A 23,338-nucleotide genomic window follows, 5' to 3' on the forward strand; every position below is an offset into this window, starting at 1 on the left:
ATAATAGATGTAACATCACGAATGATTTTTACCTTTCCCGTTGCTACTTTAAGCCTTTTAAATCTACAATTAATATATTACTTTGTACATTAAAAGCAATTATTTAAAAATTAATTTTACATTGTCCACAGAAAACTTCAAGTACTTGAAAACGAATATTGTGAAATCTTTTCAGATTTAAGAGAGAAGAGATAGTTTTATTTTTTTCAATCTCTTATGCATTAACAATCTTTCTAACTCTTTAATAATCTTTGTTTCTAGTTTCTCAGAATTATGCAAAGCCAGGTGAAGTAGACAGTACTGTCAGAGGTTTTACTATTTCATTCAAAACCTGACAGGGGAAAAAAAAATGCCTGACTTTAGCAGATCAACGCCCAAAAAACTGCAAAGAACTTACTTTCTCTTGGTTGCATAATTCGACACTCCCAGGATTTATCTGTATTTTTGTTCAAATATTCCTTGAGGTAAGTGAAGCCTATCTAAATTAATTGCTTGTAATTGAAGCAAGCTTCTTCAACTTGTAAACCTTTTCAGCTATTATTTGAAAAGCCTGCAAAATGAGTTGCACACTGAAAACAAGCTTAGGTGAAATTATTTACAATGAACTTTATATGAAACATGCAGAGACATAAGGAAATGACATTTCTGCATCAAAGGACACAAAAGCATATTGTTTAACAATTCAAGTTACTTATTAAAAACTACACTTTGGAGAAAGTAGACAGTGAACGCAGGAGGTAGGAGATATCAAAGTCATATATGACATGGTGGCTGCCCTCTAGGAGTTTATAAAGTGTTTGGTATTTCCTTGTTAAGCAACAAATTTCCATTGAGTTTAATGAATGAAATACCTTTATTTTTCAAAACTGCAATTGCTGGGAGTGTTATTATTTTAGGCACCTCCAGAGTACATATTTTTAAAGGGAGGAGAATAATATGATAACAGTGGAAACATGTCAAAGAAAAATAAACATTAATGAAAAGCTGCTTGGTGTTAAATGGTGGTTCAGCACAAGAAAAAGGAACCCTAGTCTCAGACCATCTATGTCATGGAGGTTCCCAGTCTTTGCAGACACTCTTTGCAGAATGAGATTGTCTTCCTGTGAGGACTGGGCCCTTCCTTGCCCTCTAAACTTACATACTGTGCTGTGGGGGCACAGATACTATGCACTGAGAAGCTCCAGAGGAACAGGAAAAAGGATGCTGGTTTTCCTGTCCTGTTCTGGTGCCATGGGAATCTTTACTGCTGGCTTTCCTAGCTACTGTTTTATTTTTTCTTCATCTATTTCGCATTCTACTAACCCTTGCACATTTCCATTGCTGTCTGAGTTCTTTGCTGTCTTTGGAAAGACAACCCTGCATATATGCTTTAAATGTGTCAGAATTGTAATACTTGGTTCTAGAGTTATGACAAAAAATAAGCATCATCAATTAATGATTTCTGAGTACACAAAATTTGGATAATGGTGATGCAATGGCCCGTTTATTTCATATTCCTCTCTCTGATCTAATCTGCCAGGTTTGCAAAGCCAAGGAAACACCTGTTTCAAAATCCTTCATCACCTTGAGACTTCTTACCTTCTCTTTTCACTTCCTCTTTAATTGTACTCTGTGTTTACGCCAGAAAATACCCAGACTTTTTCTGGAATTATAGTTGAAATTCTAAATTTGTCCTATTTATAGTTGGAGAATATTGGGTTACTAGTTTCCAAAAATGGCACCCAATGAACCACCACTCCTCATACTGTTGTGCTTGTATAGTCCCCCTAGATTGAATCAAGGCTGGCCTTGAGTTGTTTTAACTTCTGGAAAGAAGCTGGAACTGATACGATGCCAGGTCTCTGCCTAAGCCTTAAAAAGTCCTGGGAGCTTTTAATTTTACACTCATAGAAGTCAGCCATCATGTAAGAAGTCTAGCTTCATGGGAAGAGAGGCCATGGAGAAAACCCTGGGGGAAGAGGTTCCGGGTGGAGAGGGAGGCTATGTGAACCAAAGCACCAGACATGTGAGTGAAGAAAACTTCTTGGATCCTTCCAGCTCACCTAGTCAAGCCCCCAGAGAATTCTCGCCCCAACTACTATTTAACACCATCAATGAGAGACTCCAAGCAAGACCCGTAGACGGCTGCCTGGCTGTGTCTGATCAGCCCAAATAATTGCAAGAGATTTTAATCAATTGTTTTCAGGCACTAAATTTTGGGGGTGGCTTGTTTCTCAGCAATAGGTAACAAAGACAAGGTTTCTCCTGGCTGCTTTTTGTTTGTTAACCATCACTGAGGGGCACATATAGGGATGGTATTTTGCAATGTAATAGAGTCTCAAACCCTTAGAGGCAAATTGACTTCCCTGTGAGTGAGGAAGGTATCTTTCCTATAATGTATTTTTTTTTTTTGCTACATACAAAATAAGTTACCTTATCACAGCATGGACTAGTATCATATTGTTAGATAGATGATTTTAGATGATGAGATATTCTTGTCAGAATACACTTAAGGAACACAGACATTTCATCCATTAAATACATGGAGATACAAATGCATATAAAAATTCTGGCCGTGACATGACCTCATTTATACTAGTTATGTAAGATACTTGCTGAATATCTGCTGAGGGAATTTAAACTTCAGGAGCTGCATGCCCAGTAGATAAACTGAACTCCTATACACCAGTGTTCAAAGTAGTTGGTGTATTAATTTCAAAACACACCCATAACCTTGGTTCCTTGATGTGCATACGTCACTATGCAAACTACTGATACAAAGAACTGTATATCTCCAATGCCAGTTTTAAATTGTATAGTTTCCTGCTCATAATAAAAATAACGCTCTGCAGAAACTGCAGTGCAGTGAGCAAAGCAAAAACCCCGGAAGTTTTAGGAGTGCTTTTGAATTATGTGTTGATACTTCCATAAATATATATGCATTGAAAAAAACGACTGAACATATATGCTCCAAAATGTTAATCATAATCATTCTGATTAGTTAGATTGCTTATGATTTTATTTTTCTCATTTCTGCCTGTTTTCCTAAATAAGCATATATTACTTTATATTATAATAATAAGCAAAAAAAAAAAAAGTGGGGGTGGGGTAGAGGATAAAGGAGGAACATTTGCTTTCTCCCAAGCCACTGGGTCCATTTCATTTTCAGATTGAATTTTAACCACGAGCTTTGTAAATTGTTCCATTCTGTATTTATTAGAGTGGAGCCTGGAGAATTGACCACATTTTTCAGTGCGGTTGTGGTAACAGTCTAAAGATCCTTTGCTCTTTCAATCTACTGCTATGTTTGCAACATTCACTCAGCAGAACAGGAGCCCCCAGACAAACATGGAATTTTTGTGAGTACTTTGAGTAGAGACTAAGAACCACAGCTTCAGAGTGATACTCAAAGTTGACCATATATAACATTGCCATATAAAGAAAATAAACAGAGGACAGAAAAACGCACCTAGAGCTATGTCTGCAAGGCCAGTTACCAAATATTAATAATGGGTGTTGACTATCAGATAATTTTCATTTTTATTTGTACTTTACTGTTCAAATTTTTATAGTAAGCATTTTTGGAATTGGGGGAAAATCAATTAAACTGCTTTCATTTTGGATAAACAAAAAGCTGAATGCAATCATGGAAGAGCAAAATATCCTCATGGACAGCCCTTTCAGTCTTTAACACACTCAGAGGTTGGAAGGTGAAAAAGGAAGTAAGAATTGCCAAGGTATTTGTCTTTTGGCATTTGCTATTCCATGACTCTCATTTTGGCCTCTGCGTAATATGAGAATTAAAAGAACTTTTAAAGATTTACTGACCCAAAGATGACCATAAAGTTTTACTTTGATTACCAACTCTATAATGCTTTGTTGAGAATTCAGAAGCAGCTTTCCAATTTGGTAGAAAATTTTCAGTGATTGATTAATAATGTCTGCCATGGACACAGAATAGCAGGAGTGGTGCTTTCACTTCCTGATCTAGTCCAACTCTCCACTTTTACATTTGAGGAAACTGAGGGGCGAAGTGGTTACCAATGACCACAGAGCTAGCTATTGACACTGGCAGGAACAGAACAACATTTCCTGACCCTGGTATTACGTTCTTCCCACAGAACAAATTGAACAGGACTTTGAAAGGCAAATTTAGTACTGGATCAGATCTGAAGGGTCAGTTGTAAATTTTATTTTAATGCCAGCACCTTATTTTTGGAGGAGATTAATAACCTAGTTTATTAATGATGATAATTATTTCATATATTTTATAAATATTCCCTACAAATCATAGAGACGTGATTAGGCCCAATATCAAATCAGAAGGCAACAAAACAATGACGTGAGTTGCTCAAAGCTCAAGAAAATTGTTCTCTGCAACTGGCCAGTTCTAAAGCCTAGGCTCAGTCCAGTCTAGGTCTCTGTAGAGCCCCTTGGCTGTGCTGTATTTACTGAGGGAACTAACAGCGAGGCACCCTGGAGATGACATTTTTCCACATTCTGTTTAATTAATTCCCCATGGAAAGAATGATAAAGTAGTTTTCACTAGAGAGAAGACTTGCAAACAAATATGAGACAGGATTTCTACATATAAGAACCTGAAAGTGAAGAGCAGGAAAAACTAAATGGACTGTTTGCATTTTCAGCCTCTCTACCTAATGGTAGAGTTTTTATATTTCTGTTTTAATGAAAAGGTCTAAGAGCCTTGGTATAAAATACACTGATAAAATTATAAGCTATTATAACCGTTGCACTTCTTCCAATAAATTAAATTCCTCTGGTTGTGTGCTTCTAAAAGCCTAACATGTAGGTAACTTTAATGCCAGTTGTTTTTTTTAATGTTTATTTATTTATTATTTGGAGACAGAGAGAAAACAAACAAACATTTAGAAAAAAGCAATCTTTCCTGGTAAGGTTTAGGTACCTGTTCATCGCATTTCTTTCTCCTGATGAAAGAAAATATTTCAGTTTTTGAGGTTCATAAACTTTAAAAGGTTTGTGATAGTAAATGTATGAATTCATTTGCCTTTTTTTAAATTATTTTTTTAAATGTTTTTTTTTTTTTNCCGACTGAGCCACCCAGAAGCCCCTTCATTTGCCTTTTAAAAATTGAGTTTTGACTATGGGCCATGCACTTTACAATGGATTATTTTATCTAATCCTCTCAGAAAACCAATGACACAAGTATATTATAAACTCCTTTAACAATGAGGACACAGGGCGCTTGGCTGGCTCAGATGGTGGAGCATGGGACTCTTGATCTCGGGGTTGTGTGTTCAAGCCCCATGTTAGGTGTGAGATAACTTAAAAATAAAATATTTAAAAAAATAATAAATAAATAAAAATGAAGAAACAGAGACCTGAGTGGCTAGCTGATTCTACCTATGGCCAAGTAGTAGGTAGTTNTCCATCGGTTGCCTATCAGTTTTATTGTTTCCTTTGTTGTCTGGCACTAACGTTCTTAAGCATGAAGATTTGCTGCCTCTTTTGGATAGTAAAAAAAAAAAATAGCAAGAGTTAATTAGGGAATTTGGGTAGAACAGTTTTCTGAAATGTTTTGCCAAAAAGTATCCAGGCAATTTATTCATTCAAAAAATAACAGATGATGAAAGGTACTACGCCTGGCATTAAACATGGATTCTGTCCTTAAGGTCAACGTCCAGTGGTAAAACATCACCACTGCCCATAGCCAGGAAGTGGTGGATGCCAGAGAAAAGAGGCAGTGGATCTAGCACAAGGTCAGGGTTGTCTCTTCATTTTTATGAAAAATTGATACAATGGGTTTTTTCCCCCTAAAACAGCTTGAGGTATAATTGACATACAATAATTTAATAAGTTTTGATGTTTTTTTGTGAAGCCATCAAAACAATCAAGATAATAAATATGTCCATCACCCTCAGAAGTTTGCCTGTGTCTCATTTTAATTCTGCTTCTCCCTTTCCCCTATTCCATCCCTGGGCAACTACTGATCTACTTTCTGGACTTATGGATTAGTTTGCATGTTCTAGAATATTATAAATGGAATCATACAATTTATACTCTTTTTAAATCTGGCTTCTTTCACTCCACATAATTGAGATTCATGTATGTTTTTGCATATATCACTAGTTAATTGTTTTTTATTGTTGTGTAGTATTCACTGTGTGGATATACCACAACTTGTTCATTCATTCACATGTTGATAGACATTGGGTTGTTTCCATTTTTTAGCTACGAACAAAGCTGCTGGACATCCAAGTCTCTGTATGAATATACATTTCGTTTTTCTTGGGTAAATACCTCGGAGTAGAATCCATGAGTCATATGGTAGGAGTGTTTCAACTTCATAATATTCAGCTATATATTTTCCTAAATGGTTATACCATTTTATATTCTCACTAGTAATCTATTAGAGTTCCTTCACATACTTGCCAAGACTACTTGGTATAGTCATTCGTGTGTGTGGGTGTGGATATGGGTGTGGGTGGGTGTGTGACTGCGGTTTCAATTTGCATTTAAATTGAATTCCTCTAATGACTAAATGATTATCTTTTCAGAGCACAGCAGTTTTAATGCATAATATAATGTTTTCTATACATTGAGTGGAAGGGGATACATCTCTACACTATGCTTCATTGTTACAAACTGTTGTTAGATAATCAGAGAGGAATTATAGGAAGCAAATATTGTTAACTATTGATTTAAATGACATAAAAATTCCAGAAAATGTAAAATATGCATCTTAATGAAAATTTGAATTTGTAAAAAAAAAAAAAAACAACTATTACAAAACACTAAGCTTTTACTTTCTATTGGTATCTCAGAATTTCTTCCACGTACCATGCTTTGATGGACCTACTTATTCATACTTCCTGAACTGTGTTGAAAAGCAACAGCTATTACCTGTTTCTTTTACCTCCTTTATTCTGCTCTCTTTGAAACCCTAGTTGTTACCATAAACAATTTAAACCAAATTGGTTAAAATCATTTTTAAGTACTCTAACAAGGTCACTGCAGATCTATTTATAACAACATAAACAAGCCCTAAACACTGAATAAATAGATATTTTGTGACAATACTTATTTATAAGACAAAGGAAGTTTTTGTCTATACTATAGATGTCTCCACAAAGGAACATTATGGAGACATTTTTTACTAAAGTTAGTCTGTTCTAGTCCCCTGGGGAAGTAAGCACTGCATTGTCAGCAGCAGGAAATATGTCCTTTCAATTTCAATTGTCCATTCCAGGGGGAAGGTCATATAACACCAATACTTAATTTCCTTGTAATCAATTTGATAAAAAATTATTGTGTAATTAGTCAATAAAAAATTGTTTGTGAAATATCTCAGGTCAGACTGAGTTTATTGAGTGCCTACTATGTAAGAACCTCTACTTCCAAACCTTTTATCAGTCATTACTAATCCTCACGACAACCATTTTACAAGTGATATAGCTTAGTTCAATCCGATACAGTAACTTGACCAAGGTCACACAACTCCATGATTCAGTAACTTGGCCAAGCTCCATGGCAGAGTTCACATGATATCCTAGGTTTAGCTCTTTCCAAAACTTTTGCCTTTTCACTGGGCCAAGCTAGGTCCCAAGATACCACCCAATATTATTTACAATAATTTATTCACAATAAATTAATTATTTGTGAATAATTAAACAGAGTAGGGACTATGATCTATACCATAACTTTTGCCATGGACCCCATTTAAGTGTATGACATACTTAGAAGGGTGTAGCATAATTTTATGCTATTGGCATATAATAAAGCTACATAAACCATGCTATAATTTTCATGTTGAAATTTAGTTTAAGATTTCCACATATTTGTTTTTCTCTCTTGATTGCTGCTTACCAGCCCTCTACTATTGACCCAAATCTGTAAATACATTAAAAAAAAAAAAAAGAAAGAAAGGAAAATTATCTGTATCTGTATCTAATTCCTAGTTGCTCACAGGTGAATTTGAAGAATATCACTCTAAGGAACATGATTCAGATTTTATGGTCAGATTCCAAGGTCTAAGGTTTTCCTTCAAAGCTAATTGCCAATCAGTGCCAGATTCAGTCATGAGACTTTTACGCAAATTATCTCTTTTACTATAGATCACCTTTGTGATTGCAAAAATCCAAACCCTGCTCTGAGCAAGCTATGCATCAACAATTTACTGTAAAGTGAATGTCTTTCTCCTTAGAGACTTAAAAGTAGAGAAACGTGTGCATTAGGAGAGTCACACCAACGTGCCTAAAAGAAGGAAAATCAGGCACCTTTTAAAAAACATAATAATGTAATGTAAAAATATTATAGTAACTTAAAGAATATAGTAGACTTGATATGGATATTCAAAAGACGTACAGCAAAGCAGTTCAAATGAACAAAAGATAAAGCTATAGGAAGGTTTATAGATAAAAAGGTAAAGGAATATGTGGGAAAAAAACTAATTTCATTTATACATTGATGATTAAAAAGATTTTTTATGTCTTTATTTTATTTTAAGAGACAGAGACAGAGAGTGAGAGGGGAGGGGCAGAGAGAGAGGGAGACACAGAATCTGAAGCAGGCTCCAGGCTCTGAGCTGTCAGCACAGAGCCTGACGCAGGGCTTGAACCCATGGACTGTGAGATCATGACCTGAGCCGAAGTCGGGCACTTAACCAAATGAGCCACCCAGGCACCCCTACACTGATCATTTTAATGCAGAGTATTGTAATGACTTAAACAAATAGTTATCCAATGTCACTTCATGTTCTTCTTGAAATGACATTAAGGTGCTCAGAAATACATTGTTTAATTATAGTGTGCTTTTCTCTAAGAAATTCTCTGTGATGGGTGCTTGTGTGGCTCAGGTGGTTAAGTGCCCAACTCTTGATTTTGGGTCAGGACATGATCTCACGGTTTGTGAGTTCGAGCTCCACGTTGGGCTCTGTGCTCACACAGTGCAGAGCCTGCTTTGGATTCTCTGTCTCTGTCTCTCTCTCAAAAATAAACAAACATTAAAAATAAAGAAATTCTCTATAAAGCAGCAGAAGATTTAACAATCAAATTTCAATCATACACTCTTAAAGTATTAATATTTATTACAATTTCTGAAGCTTACATTTTCACAAATCCTGCTGGGTACTACGGCAGAGAGACTAGAAAAGCTAGAGACAGATCTGGGTTCACTTACTAGCTGTGTGATGCAGGGAAAGTTGATTAATCTCACTGACATCAGTTTCCTTATCTGTGAAAGTCCTGTGAGGTAACTGTCATAATGTATATAAAATTACTTGTGAAGACGAAGAAGAATTAGATCCTCTAAAATGGTAATCCAAAACCAAAAAATTACTATGTGAAAAGCATTAATAATAGATAACTGCCATTCTTTTAGATTAGTTCTTTTCAAAAATGCTTGATGTTTGGTATAATCAAAAGAAGTACTGGTCTGAACTTGAGAGGCTTAGAGATTCTTCAAAATAAGAATAAAGGAGTTAGCTTAGGCAAGCTTCTCAAGGGCCAGAAACTGTGTTATTCATCTTCTTATCCTATTGCTTTTTACTTTGCCTGATACATGGGGGTACTTGATAATTATTTGTTAAATGAATGAATGATTGCATGAGTGGACTCATTGACTTCTTTAAAAAAATTTTTTTTAAACATTTTATTTATTTCTGAGAGAGAGAGACAGCGTGAGCAGGGGAGGGTCAGAGAGAGAGAGAGATACAGAACGTGAAGCAGGCTCCAGGCTCTGAGCTAGCTGTCAGCACAGAGCCCGATGCGGGGCTTGAACCCACTAACCGTGAGATCATGACCTGAGCTGAAGTCAGCCGCCCAGCCGACTGAACCACCGAGGTGCTCCCAGACTTGTTGATTTCTAAGGTTTCTTCCAACATTAACACACTACTTTTATAAGAAGAGAGGAAAGAGTGTTTGTATAAACATTGTTTTGTTGTGTTATATTAAGACAAATTTATTAAAAATACTAACTGTTGGTTTGGCTAAAGATCGTGATATTAGTTTTGAAACAGGGAGGCGATATATATGCTTTTTGTCACAGATATTTATAACATTCATTTCCTATTCATCAAGGAATTTTATGAATCAAAGGAACTTGATCTTCGGGGGGGGGCGGTCTTTGAAACATGATTATTTGGTTCATTGCACTAGTGGAATGTCAAATTCCAGTTGGAAAATATTTTAACATAATTTTTAATAATGGAGTAGAAAATTAGGAATATTTTTTAGTGTTCTTTGCAAATCTTTTATGTTTGTAGTTTATAGGCCCTTGCTGGCTGAATTCTTTGGTTCCGGTGCCAAGAATTTTCAGACTACATAAACATTTTCATTTGCTGAAATGTTAATGTCTTAATTTCACATCCACATAATACTCAGCCCATTAGAGTTAATGGCCTCTACCGCTCGCTTTAAATTGCTACCTAATTCAGAATTATTTTCCAATTCTAATTTTACATATACCTGAATTCACATAGGATTGAATGTGCTATGTAAGTCCAATGGCTCACTCTTGAGTGTGCAGAAAGAGGTCAATATTTATTTCAGTTGCTAATCTTTGGTCTAAGTGGATTTGGCAATGCCACAACAGCATTTCACAGACTCAGAAAATAACGTTTTCCTTGCCTAATACCTAATTTTTAAAAAAGTATCCTGTCTCCTTCTCAATGACTAAATCTCTTAAGGCCGATAGTCGTTTGTTGGCATTGGTTTTCTCTGAGCGGGAGGTTTAGGCAGAGGGGGCCATTCATTACCTACTTTAGGCATCTCTGTATTGTTTGATTTTTTTTACGAGCACTTTAAAAATATTTAATATTTGAATAAGTAATATATGCCCATGACTCAAATATTTAAAAGATATGAAAGGAGAGCATTTCTCTCCCTTCCTATCTCCCATTCACTAGGTCTCCTCCCAGTTCACCATCACTGGTTTCTTGGATATCATTTCAGAGTAGTTTATGGATATACAAACAAATATATATATATATATATATTTTTTACATTTTTTTCTTTTTTCACACAGAAAGAAGTAGATAGCGCATACTGCAGTTTTAATTAAAAATATCTTGAAGGGGGCACCTGGGGGCTCAAGTTGGTTGAGTGCCCAGCTCTTCATTTTGGTTCAGGTTATGATCTCAGGGCTGAGTCCCGCACCGTGCTCTGTACTGAATGCAGAGCTGGCTTAAGATTCTCTCTCCCTTTGCCCCTCTGCCCCTTCCCTACCTTGCATGCTCTCTCTCTCAAAAAAAATTATATGTGTGTGTGTGTGTGTGTGTGTGTGTGTGTGTGTGTATAATCTTGGAAAAACTTTCCCTATCAGTACAGCATATCCTTTCTTTCTATGTATTTCTTATGTTTATGGCTGCATAATATTCCATTATATGGATACATTATGATTTACTTAACCAGTTTCATATTGATGGACATTAGGTTGTTTCCAATTTTGCTAATATAAGTAATGCTACAACGAATAAACTCATACCTAAATCATTTTATGTGTCAAGTATATTTAAACGATATATTTGATTAGAAGGAATTATTGGGTCAAAGGATTCATGCATTTACAAGATTGATGGATTTTGCCAAATTGCCTTCCATGGAATTGTACCAATTTACAATCCCACAAACATAATCAAACTTTTAAATATTTGAATATCTGATATATGAAAAATGATATATCAGCATAGCTTTAATTTGGATTTCTCTTATGAGTGAAGTTGAATATCTTTTCATATACTTATGAAGTTTTCTGTGAGTTGTGACTTTGTGATTTATAATAAGAAATATGTATTTGGTCTCCTTAAGTTTCTGGCAGATCTCCTAAAACTCTAGGAATTTCTTAAGTGATGGGAGCAATAAAGATCTCTTTTGTTATGTCAATTAGGTGACTTTTGGAAAGCACCCAAGGATGGGGGAGGGTTGTCAGGAGAGTCAACCTTTTGATTAGAGGCTTGGAACTTTCAGTCACCCCCCCTGACCTCCTGGGATGGGAGAACAACTAGACACTGCATTCAATCACCAATGCCCAATGATCGAATCAATCATGCTCAAGTAATGAAGCCTCCATAAAAACATTAACAGAGGGATTCAGAGAACTCCTGCGTTGGTGAACATGTGGAGAGTGGAGCTCTCAGAGAGCATGGAAACTCCATAACTTTCTTCATACCTTGCCCTATGCATCTCTTCCATCTGGCTGTTCCTGAGTTATATAATTTTATAATAAAAAGGTAATCTGGGAAATAAAATGCTTCTTTTGAGTTCTGTGGGCTGCTCAAAATAATCAAACCCAAGAGGGGAGTTGTTGGAACCTCTAATCTATAACCCATCCAGGTGACAACCTGGACTTGCTATTGGCATCTGAAGTGGAGAGCAGGTAGTGTTGGAGGACTGAGTCCTTAACTTATGGGATCTGAAGCAATCTCCCGGTAAATAGTCTCAGAATGGAGTAAAATTGTAGGATACCCAGCTTGTGTCTGAGAATTGCTTGTTGTAACTGGTACCAGAAGCCATTCGTTTATTCATTTCCATTGCCAATTTTTCTCTTGGGATCTCAACTTTTCGTCTTACTTATTTCTAGTAGTGCTTTGTATATAAGGAATATTAGTACTTTGTTATATGAGTTGAAGATTCTTTTTCCCAGCTTCTCATTTGTCTGTTAACTTTAATTACGGTGAAAGAAACTTTTTTTAACATAATCAAAGTTATCAATTTTTAAATGGCTTTTGGATTTTCAGTCACATTTACAAAGGCCTTCCAAAATCATAAAGGAATTCACCCATAGTTTTTTTTTAGTGATATTATTATTTTTTGTTATTTAAATACCATAAATTCTTTTTTTAAAGTTTATTTATTTTTAGCAATCTCTACACCCAACATGGGGCTCAAACTCACGACCCTGAGATTAAGTGTCACCTGCTCTTCCAACTGAGCTACCCAGGTGCCCCTTTTTAGTGATTTTAGTTATAGTCTTTTACATTTAAATACTTATATGATATCTTTGTAATTTACTTTATTGAATAGTGTCAAATATGGACCTACTTTTATTATAGATGGCTATTTATTTATTTTTTTTAAAATTTTTAGGGTTTATTTTTGAGAGAGAGAGAGAGACAGAGCATGAGCTGGGGAGGAGCAGAGAGAGAGGGAGACACAGAATCTGAAGCAGGCTTCGGGTTCTAAGCTGTCAGCACAGAGCCTGACGCGGGGCTAGAACCCATGAACCATGAGATCATGACCTGAGCCGAAGTCCGATGCTCAACCGACTGAGCCACCCAGGCACCACTCCAGATGGATATTTAGTTATACCAACACTATTTATTGAGTAGTCTCTTTCTCCTGGTGATTTGCAATGTCACCTTTTCACATACTGATTCCTATCTATTTGGGTCTGTATCAGAACATTCTCATTTACTCCATTCATTTGTATGTTCATTTATGGACTAAATCCACATTGTTTTAATTACTGAGACTTTATAATGTGTTCTAATAAGTAGTAAGGCTAACCATTCCACCTTCTGCCACACACAGGTGTACATATTTCTCTTGTTTTCAGAACTTTCCTGGCTATTCTCCTCCTGCGCTAGTCAGGAGAATTTTTTTGTGGTGTAAAAAAAGAATAAAAGTTGGTATTTTTATTAGGATGTGCTAAAATTTTAAATAAAGTTAGGGAAAGTGACATTTTAACAATTTAGAATCTCCCTATCCAGGGATGTCTTTCCACTCGTTCAAATCTTTTTTTGGTCCTCTGGTTTTGTTTTCAAGCTTTCTACGTATACAGCTTGTACATTTCTTGTTAAATTTATTCCTAGGTACTTCCTCTTTTTTGTTGCTACCTTAAATAAGGTCTTTCATCCTTCTATCTTTTTTTTGTAGTTTTTAATTTTTATTTTTAAATTTATTTTGAGAGAGAGAGAGATAGAGAGCAAGTGGGGGAGGGACAGAGAGAGGCAAGAGAGAATCCCAAGCAGGGTCCACCCTGTCAGCACAGAGCCCGCTGCAGGGCTTGAACTCACTAACCGTGAGATCATGACCTGAACTGAAATCAAGAATTGGAAGCTTAACTGACTGAGCCACCCAGGCGTGCTTCCATCCTTCTATTTTCTAATAAGTTATTTTTGTATATATCAGATTGATTGGTTTGTGTATATTAATTTTGCATCTTTCTACTTTACTAAATTTTTTCTTGTTTATAGTAATTTATCACTTGAATTTCTAGGGTTTAAAGGCATACAATCATATTAGCTGCAAATAGTGGGTATTTTTCTTCCTTTCCCATTTTTACACTTGAAATCTTTATCATGTCTAATTGTGACTGCTAGTGCCATCAGTAAAGTTTTAAATAATAATGGTGGGGGGCGCCTGGGTGGCTTAGTCGGTTGAGCGTCCGACTTTCACTTGGGTCATGATCTCGCGGTTCGTGGGTTCGAGCNATGAGCATTCCTGTCTTATTTCTAACTTTAGTAGGGCTGCCCTTAATGTTTCTCTATCAAGCAGAATTCTGGGCTTTGGGATGACATAGGTTTAATCATGTTAAAGAAGTATTCAGCTGTTTCTATTTCGAGTGCTTTTTATCAGAGTGTTTACGCCAGGAGCATTTTAATAAGCACTAACCACAATAAAGCTATCCTTCTGACCTATCTGTCTTCCCAACCTCCAATCTGTTGCTGATATCACCCGTTGGCGGTCCTAACCAGAAGACAGAGGAGAAGTGAGTCCCTAGGGGTCAGCTTCTACAGAGCAGGGTAGAGAAGAAGGACTGCAGGTAGATCTGGAAGAGCAGACAGGGTATACCCAGTGCAGAAACCAAAACCAGACAACAAAACAACCTCTCTCTTCAACAGTTGGAAAGAGAAAAGGTTATTATAGGTGGTGAAAGCAATTTTCTTGAAGCTAGTAGCATCACCTTTGTTGATAAGAAAAGTGTGGAGTCTCAGTCTTAGTCATTTTTACATGGAACGCTGCTGGTACTAATCTTTTCCAGGTCTAATGCTAGCAGGCCCATGAGCTGCATTTCCTGGTCAGGATTAAGGTTCTCAAATAAGTTCTCCCTACATCTAGTACCTTATTTTTAAAACCCTGCCACTCCTTCCTCATCTCTAAAAATAATGTCTTAGTGTGATAGATATCAGATGGGCTAGTTGTCAGCACCAGAAGCAGACACAGTATTTCTGCGAAGGATCCAGTGGAACACAACCTTTTTGCTGGCGCCTTGGCCAGTCTCCAGGGGTTTTCGGTTCAGGCCTACTTCAGATGCCCCCATGTATCACCAGGCTTGGCTTTGAGGCCAGAAAGTTCACCTAACTGTACCACGTGATGTCCTCTCAGATGAACTGGTTCCCTTCTGCCAGACATTTGGAAAGTGTTCCAAACTCTGTAGCAATCCTGCCCTTCTACTGCACAGGTTGCATATTTGGGAGACATCATGGGTCACAGGGTTGCCAGATAAAATACAGGATACTGAGTTACATTTGAATTCCAGATAAACAACGAATAATTTTTAGTATAAATATATCACAAATATTGCAAGGCACATGCTTATACTAAAAAATTATCTTATTGTTTTACGGGCAATTCAAATTCACCTGGGCATCTTGAATTTCTCTTTGATAAATCTGGCAACCCTCACCACAGAACTCTTTCCCAAATAATCCTCCACCATGCTGCCACCTCCTCCCCCAATTTCAAATCTCTTCACTGGAATTAGGTTCACTAAAGTGTTAAGACCATCTAGAAGGAGTATGAACTGTACAGTTAAGATTTACTTTTGAGGCCTTCACCTCTGACTTCAAATCCCATTAATAGCGATTAGTTTATCCAATCAAAAAATTTGTTGGGCACTAAGAAGGACATTTTATGAGTGACTGAGAACATGACAAATTTAGATTCCAGCAGGTGTGAATGGGGGTGGGGGTGTTGGGGCATAGCTTCAGGGAATGCTTGCAGAGAAGAGAATACTAAAGAGAACTTGAGTGGCTCAGCTGGTTAACCATCCCACTTTGGCTCAGGTCATAATCTTGAGGGTCATGATCCCAAGGGTTATGAGTTCAAGCCCAGGATCAGTCTCTGTGCTGTCAGGGCAGAGCGTGCTTCAGATCCTCTATCCTCATCTCTCTGCCCCTCCACTAGCATTCTCTCTCTGTCTCTGTCTCTCTTTCAAAAATAAACATTAAAAAAAAGAGAGAAAGAACTTGTATTGCCTGACTAGGATCCTTGCATTGTTCCTTCCTTTCTTCCCCCTTTCCATCCCTTCTCTCTTCAGTATGCATCCGGCAGAACAGAAAGCAGGAGACCTGGTGGGGGAGACAACTGCCAAGTAACCAAGAGCTGGGGACGAAATAAACCAGGAGGAGAAGTAAAACCAAGACATATTTAAAAATTAGGTGCATGACACTTGAGGCAAAAAGTCCAAAGTTAGCCAAGAATGTCTGCTTATTGCAGGATTCAAAACCTCTGAGTGACAAAACTTCCGAAAAAGGAAGTGATGGTAGCATGGGGCACCCTGCTGACCCTTCTCCCTGCCTGAGCACTTCTCCATTCTATTCTCCTTACAGCTTCAGGGAGCAGACGGACAGGAGCAGCCCTCTCCTCGCAGGCTCTGTGCACTGCGTGGCTACAGCTCACATCTCTGTGAAGTGAATAAACCAGATTGCAGACTAATTTTCAGAGACGGACTTGATCAAACCAGCTTTCCCAAATGCTACGGCCCCAGAAGGTAAGGGTTAGTTCATGAGGCAGATATAACCTCACCTCACATGGTTGCTTCTTTGGGGGCATCCAAGTTCATGCCTAGAGACTGACCACTCAGAGAGCTAGCCTCGTTTCAACTGTGCCGTGTGAATTTGTGTTTGCTGCCATCTCCCTACCTGGAGTTGTTGAGCTCTATCAAGCAGCTCTGGAGCCCTTGCTGCAAGGCTCTGCTCAAGTCTGACCTCTCGAGAGAAGCAGAAGAGTTTGAGACTCCTAATGGAGTAGCGTGGCCAACTGGTCCTCATTTGTCTTAGAATTTCCCAGTCTGTGCACATACCAGGAAACCTCTCAGTCCCAGGCAAACTGGGGTGATGGGCCACCCTAAAAATTAAGATGCCAAGGCCTTGGCACTTGAATATGTTTCTGCAGCTGTAAAATGTTGGGACTGGCTAATACAGCTTCTAAAGTTACTGCCACGTCTAACAGCCTATGATTCACCTTCGTGCTCCTGACCTTACCTATCAGCTCCCAAATAAAATTCATTTGATCCACGTCCTTGAGTTCATGTAATCTGATGCTAAACTAATCATTGGTATGTTAACAGGAAAGGGTGATAGGGTTCCCAGAGGGATTTTAACAATGGTTCTGGGAGGGAGGCGTGGGTCTATAGCTGAGTGGTTCCAATGGTAGGAGCTCAGCTGGGGAGATGGGGGGTGTGGCTCTGTGCCATCCTGCAAGGAAAATGTTTTTAGGCAGGCATTTCAAGGCAGTCAGCCTGATAGAGCTGGTTTGATGGGTTGGTTTCAGCTGCACAGCAGGAATGGTAGCCACAGGCAGGGCATTCTTGTCGGACTTGAGCCAACTTTCACAGTATGACATGAATAAAGTCAGCAGCTGAAACCAGAGACTGCAGAAGAAAGGAAGTCGTGTACTGATCACACCATTCATTTATTTTTAAATGCATTTGCCCTGAGCCCTGGTCTGTCATCTGACATACAGATATGCAGCTATCATTTTGGGGTACTTGAGAGTTCAAACTCTGAAATCACCACCTACTAACTGTAATATCGGGCAAATGTTAGGTTGAATCATATGAACTTGCCACTATTAGATCCTTTTTGACCTGCAAAAACAGGAATGCTGCATGGTTAAGCCTAAGAACTTACTCTCTTTTCCTGTCTCCTCATGTGTGAAAGGCAGATAGGCACCCACCTCCAGAGCACGCGGAGAGGACTAGGTGAGAGAAGCCCGTATGGGCTCAGAATGGTCCCTGCCACGCCCCTATTCAGTGGCATCCATTATAGTGCTGGCTTCTCTGCCACGACTGGCAAAGAAGTACAATGGGCCTACGTGTTCCATCAGCTGAGGGTAGGGAGGCCCACACTGCTTCAGGATGTGGAGCACTGACAAGCCAAGGTGGACTGACCACCTTGGCTGAATGTAGAACTTAATCCTCGTCCCAGGGTTAGGAAAGGAGAATAAGGTTTATACCTTAGATTTTTCAGTTGTTCTGAGAACTGAAGTTTTTGCTTTTTCTCTCAGGACAGAACAACCAATTCTAAAGCATAGCAAAGGGCTTTTACAAGGGGGTCTTGCTCTTGCAAAACAGGCTGCATTCTTAGTCTTACATCTGTGTTTGTAGCAACCACACAATGTGGCCATCTTATTCAATTTGGTTATATACACACAGATATACATATATTGTGAAGCACGAACAAAACAAATGAGATAGCCTCATCATTAGCAGAGTGCAAAAAAGTTACAATGGATTTCTTCTCTCAATAACTAACAGGAAGCAATAAAAAAGAGGAAACAAAACATTTTGCTGCAGTACTGTCATTACATAATTAAATAAAAATTATTAACTTAAGCAAATTCACTTGGTTTTTTATAGCTCAAGGAATCCAGGAAATGGTTTCCTTACGTATAATGAGGAAGTGCATCATTAGGTCTCTTAATATGTTTCTTCCCTATAACACTTCTGTGTTTTGTCTGTCTTCTGTGCTTTCACTCCCTTGACACTAAAGTGATCTGTTCACAGAACTGGGAACACTACAATTCTTAGGTCAAATAATGGCTGGGGAGCCTTTGGACTCCAAGGCCAGCACTTCCCTACTGTACACATCCCATAGATATGTCATCAGAAATCTAAAAAAACAAAACAAAACAAGAACTCAACCTTGATCTCGGGTTGTCTAAATTCTCTCTCAAGCAGACCTCCTTCAAATGTGAGAAAGTTAAGCTCTCAAGATATATTAACAGTAAGGTGTTTACAACAAAATGTCCGGTTGTGCCTATTAATATTTTTGCTCTTTGAATTAATTCCTTCCTGGTGACAAAGGCTGAGCTTTTGAACTTCTGGATATGACTAGGCAGGGCATTTTTGCTCGGCCTGGCCCTCTTAAGTGGGTAGAAAAGGCTTGGTTGAACACCTGGTATTTTGTGGCCAGTAATTATAAGACAAGGGTTACTGTGATTACTGAACTTCATTTTTGACCAGAAGCCAACTGTACTCTTTGAAACAAACATCTCTTGAAAGCCTAGTGTGCTTTGAGATGATTTTAAAACTCACTTCACAAATAGAATTGGGTACAAATCAGATTTTTTAACGATATTTTGCTTTGACGCAACATCTCTGTCTGTCATTTGGTCTGAGTTCTTCAACTCTCACTAGGAGTAGGTGATCTTTCCACTTACACTGTCTTAACACATCCTTATCTTTTCAGCACTGCTTACTGTACAATGACCTGTCCCCCAGGGAACAGATTTACTCTAGGGTGTGTGGTCATAACTGAGGTAAGGGAAGGGACAAACACTAAACACTGAGAGAAACAAATCACCTTTTCCACATTGAGAACACTAGTGAATCATCCACTGACAGGCTTTCACAGCAGTGAGTCTTCCTTTGGGAAGACCGAGTCCCCAATTCAGTTTTTTGTTTTGTTTTGTTTTTTGAGAGACAGAGAGAGACAGAGAGAGAATCTTAACCAGGCTCCACACCCAGCACCCATCTCTATCTCACAACCGACCACGAGATCATGACCTGAGCCAAAATCAAGAGAACACTTAACGGACTGAGCCACGCAGGGGTTCCCAGTTCTTTTTTTTTTTTATTATTTAAAAAAAAAATTTTTTTTAATGTTTTATTTATTTCTAGGAGAGAGAGAGAGAGACAGAGACAGCGTGAGCAGGGGAGGGTCAGAGAGAGAGGGAGTCACAGACTGAAACACGCTCCAGGCTCTGAGCTGGGAGTCAGCACAGAGCCCGACGCAGGGCTTGAACCTACGAACTGCGAGATCATGACCCAAGCAAAGGTCGGACGCTTAACTGACTAAGCCACCCAGGCGCCCCATCCCAGTTCTTAAGTGAAAACTTGATTGCCAAGTAGGATCAAGCCATCAAGGGTGGAGCCATTGGGGTTGAGGTGGGAGATGGAGACTAGTATATTCAACTATCAGAATGAGGCAGAAAGGGACTTAATTTGCTAGTTTCCCCAGACAGAAGAACTCCTATCAATGCCTTTTTGCCTCACTGTTAGTTTTAGGAAAAGGACACAGAGGCTTCACCTCACAAGGACCTGATAAAACTAAATGTAATACACATGTGATCAAGAAATGGTTTTTTTTTCCCTTGGTATTCCCCTATCCCCACCTCCATGCCTTGGATAGCAGGCCCTTGTCTCACTGCCTTAAGGTGGAGGAATGATGTGACAGGGTGACAAGAAAAACAAGAACAAAACTTCTGTGATTTATGTTTTGTGTTATAAAAGCCCTCAGAGGACTGGAGAGGATCTGGAGTACAGCCAGAGGATTTGGGAGAAAAACATGTGAGGAGAGTGGGGCTTTCTTGGAAGACTAGAAACACTTCTCTTCACTAGATGGATGAAAAGTGAGAGAGCAAAGTCATGAATGGGTCCTTCCTTCTTACCCTACCCTTTTACCTCAGGAAGGCAATAAGCCTCAGGAGAATGGCTGTGTGGTGTGGGCCTACAGAACTCCCAGACCCTGGAATGGCTCCAAAGAAGCAGGGAGCTGCTGGACACGAATAGGCCCTGTGAACAGGAAAGAGGCACAGCTATATGAGTATCAGCAGGAAGACTAGAAGGAACTGTAGACATCTTGGTTGGTGCCTCCTCAAACACTTAACTTGAGGAATGAATGGATCTCCCAATATCTTACACTAACCTGTGCATCCCTGCCACTTCCCACCCCAAACTAAGACATACCCTCAAAGACAGAGAAATACCAAAATGATGGAAGTCGTTGCTGACATCCTCTAACATAGAACCGGAGCTTAAAAGATAAAGTAGGTTGATTATAGTGGAATAAAGATACACTTCTTGCATATTTGCACTTGTATACAGAGGTCTGTGCTGAATCTAGTTTGAGTTTCCGTGGAAGACAGTGTGGTATGGTGGAGAGGCACTAACCTGGAAGAGAGCTCTGTCACTTCATAGTGTGTAACTTTGGACAAGTCATGTAACTATCTAGGCCTCAGTGTCCTCAATCTATAAGATGTGTATAAGAACACCTGTCCTGACAACTCATAGTGCTGTTTTGAGGAATGAGATGGTACATGTGGATGTCATTACATATAGCACAAGGCAAGGAGCCAGCCTAAACAGTATCAAATGCAAATCATAATTAGAAAAAAAAAATCTTATGAAATAACTCCCACTTGGAGAAGCTCGTTGGACTCATCAATTTCATTTTCTCTTCCTGGCACACAAAAGATAACATTCCCCAGCCTCCCTTGCAGTTAGGATGGGCCCATGTGATTGGGTTCTGCCACTAGGATGTGGCAGAAATAAGAACAGTGCTTGTAGACCTAGCCACAGATCCCCCTGTGTAGTCTTCTACATTCCCTTCTCCCTCTGTTGCAACTGCTGAGGCCATATGTTGAAGCTGATGGCATTTTAAGATGAATTGTCAAATCACCACTTGGAGGAGATGCCCAAGAGAGGCCCCTACCTATATTGGATTGTGATGTAAGATGTAAACTTTTGTCATGTTAAGTCAGTAATATTTTGGGGTTATGTGTTCATGTAACCTATCTGGCCTATCCCCGACTAGCATAGTACTATAATAGTAAGATAACATATAATAATAATATGTATATATTTCATGTTATATATTATATGAAATGAGATGTCTCAAGGGATGAAGAAGTGCGTCGGTCAATATCTTTCATTCCTTATTAATGAAGAACACATAAGTTCAGTCTCTGCTATTTTTGGGCAAAGGGCATCAAAGTGCAGGTTATGAGGACATTCAAGTCCGTGTCTGGCTCACTCCATGGAAGCAGTCACCTAGGATCCTGGCTCTGCCACACACTGGGCCCTTTGGACCCCCCTCACTGCAGCTGCTGCAGCTGTGGGTGCCGTGCATGGTCACTGCACCATCTCGGCTGGAAGACAGCCTCTTTCCTCATCTCAAACTCTCCATGGACACTCAGCATTCAAACAGGGAGGACCCAGGAGATTCTCTTGGATCTCCGCAATGAGGAAGCCCGTTCTGTAGGGAGCACAGCTGTTACTAAACATCTCAAAGCAGTAGGTTTTGCATGTTTGCTTATTGCCACCTCCATTCCCCAAACAGTTCCAGCATACATACATTTGCAGCTTAACTTCTGCTCAGTCCTCCAGAGCAATTGGTACTACTGACTGTGCTCAGAGACCTAAAACTCACTGCAGTCCTGGAGGCTGTCCAACTGTGCAAAGAAGGACAGTAATGCTTTCCCCTGAAACTACACTCTCTTTGTCCAGGGTTGGCAAGAGAGCCCAGTTATCTTCAAGGCCCGGGGCTTTAAATTTCCTCTGCCACATGCCTGGTCATGCCTGGTCATGCCTGGTCACCACCCTCTCTCTGGGTAAATCTTTATTCTTAATGCTTTGGACCATTGGGAAGGATTCCAAAGGAGGCTTGGTCACTTCATTCCATAACAAAGACTACCCTCTTTTGGACCAGTTATCTGGCTTTGATCCATCATAGAGAATCCTGCCCAGTGGGCATACAGACTTGAGCCACTCGTCACACAGGATGAATGAGGAATCATGAATACAGTGAGAAATCTGTCAGTACAAGTGAATGAAATCTCAAAGTTCTTGTCCTTCTGAAGGCCACAAGTGCAACTGTACTATCATCTTTGAATGAATGCTACTGACCTTCAGAAAAAGAAAGCATTAATATAGTTTTGCTAGATGTCATTACTGTGTGTGTGGGGGGGGGAGGGGATTTCTTTTTCCGTTAAGCTCTACCTCTACACCCAACGTGGGGCTTGAACTCATGATCCTGAGATCAAGAGTCCTATGCTCTTTGGCTGAGTCAGCCAGGCACCCCTATTATTGTTATACTGACAATTGATGACCTGAGGAATAAAGGTACTTTAAATGTTTTAATTGTTGCTTTCTAACATAAATGCTTTTAGAATCATAAAACTAATTTTTGCTTACTGTGATAAATTTGCCAAGTACAGAAAAGTATATAAAATGTTTTAATAACATCTATCAGCTTTTGTTTTGTGATATAGTTGGTATACTCCCCTCTATGTTATATGTTTCTTGAGAAAAGAAGTCACAGCATTTCTTAGTCCATAACACTGAAGCAGAAAGCCTATTTAAGACAGTATGGTAGAATAGATGTTTGTGTAATGCACGCTACTCAATGAATTTAGCAAAGTTGGTATTTTCACCTACC

General features: G+C 38.8%; 1 protein-coding gene across 1 annotated transcript in view; it reads right to left on the reverse strand.

Annotated features, from left to right (window-relative positions):
- NFE2L2 (NFE2 like bZIP transcription factor 2) overlaps positions 1-23,338 on the reverse strand; it is a 139,480-nt gene that overhangs the window by 36,062 nt on the left and 80,080 nt on the right. The window lies entirely within an intron of this gene.

The sequence above is a fragment of the Crocuta crocuta genome, unplaced genomic scaffold (genome assembly GCF_008692635.1).
Source record: "Crocuta crocuta isolate KB4526 unplaced genomic scaffold, BGI_CrCroc_1.0 scaffold219, whole genome shotgun sequence".
Taxonomy (NCBI): Eukaryota; Metazoa; Chordata; class Mammalia; order Carnivora; family Hyaenidae; genus Crocuta; species Crocuta crocuta.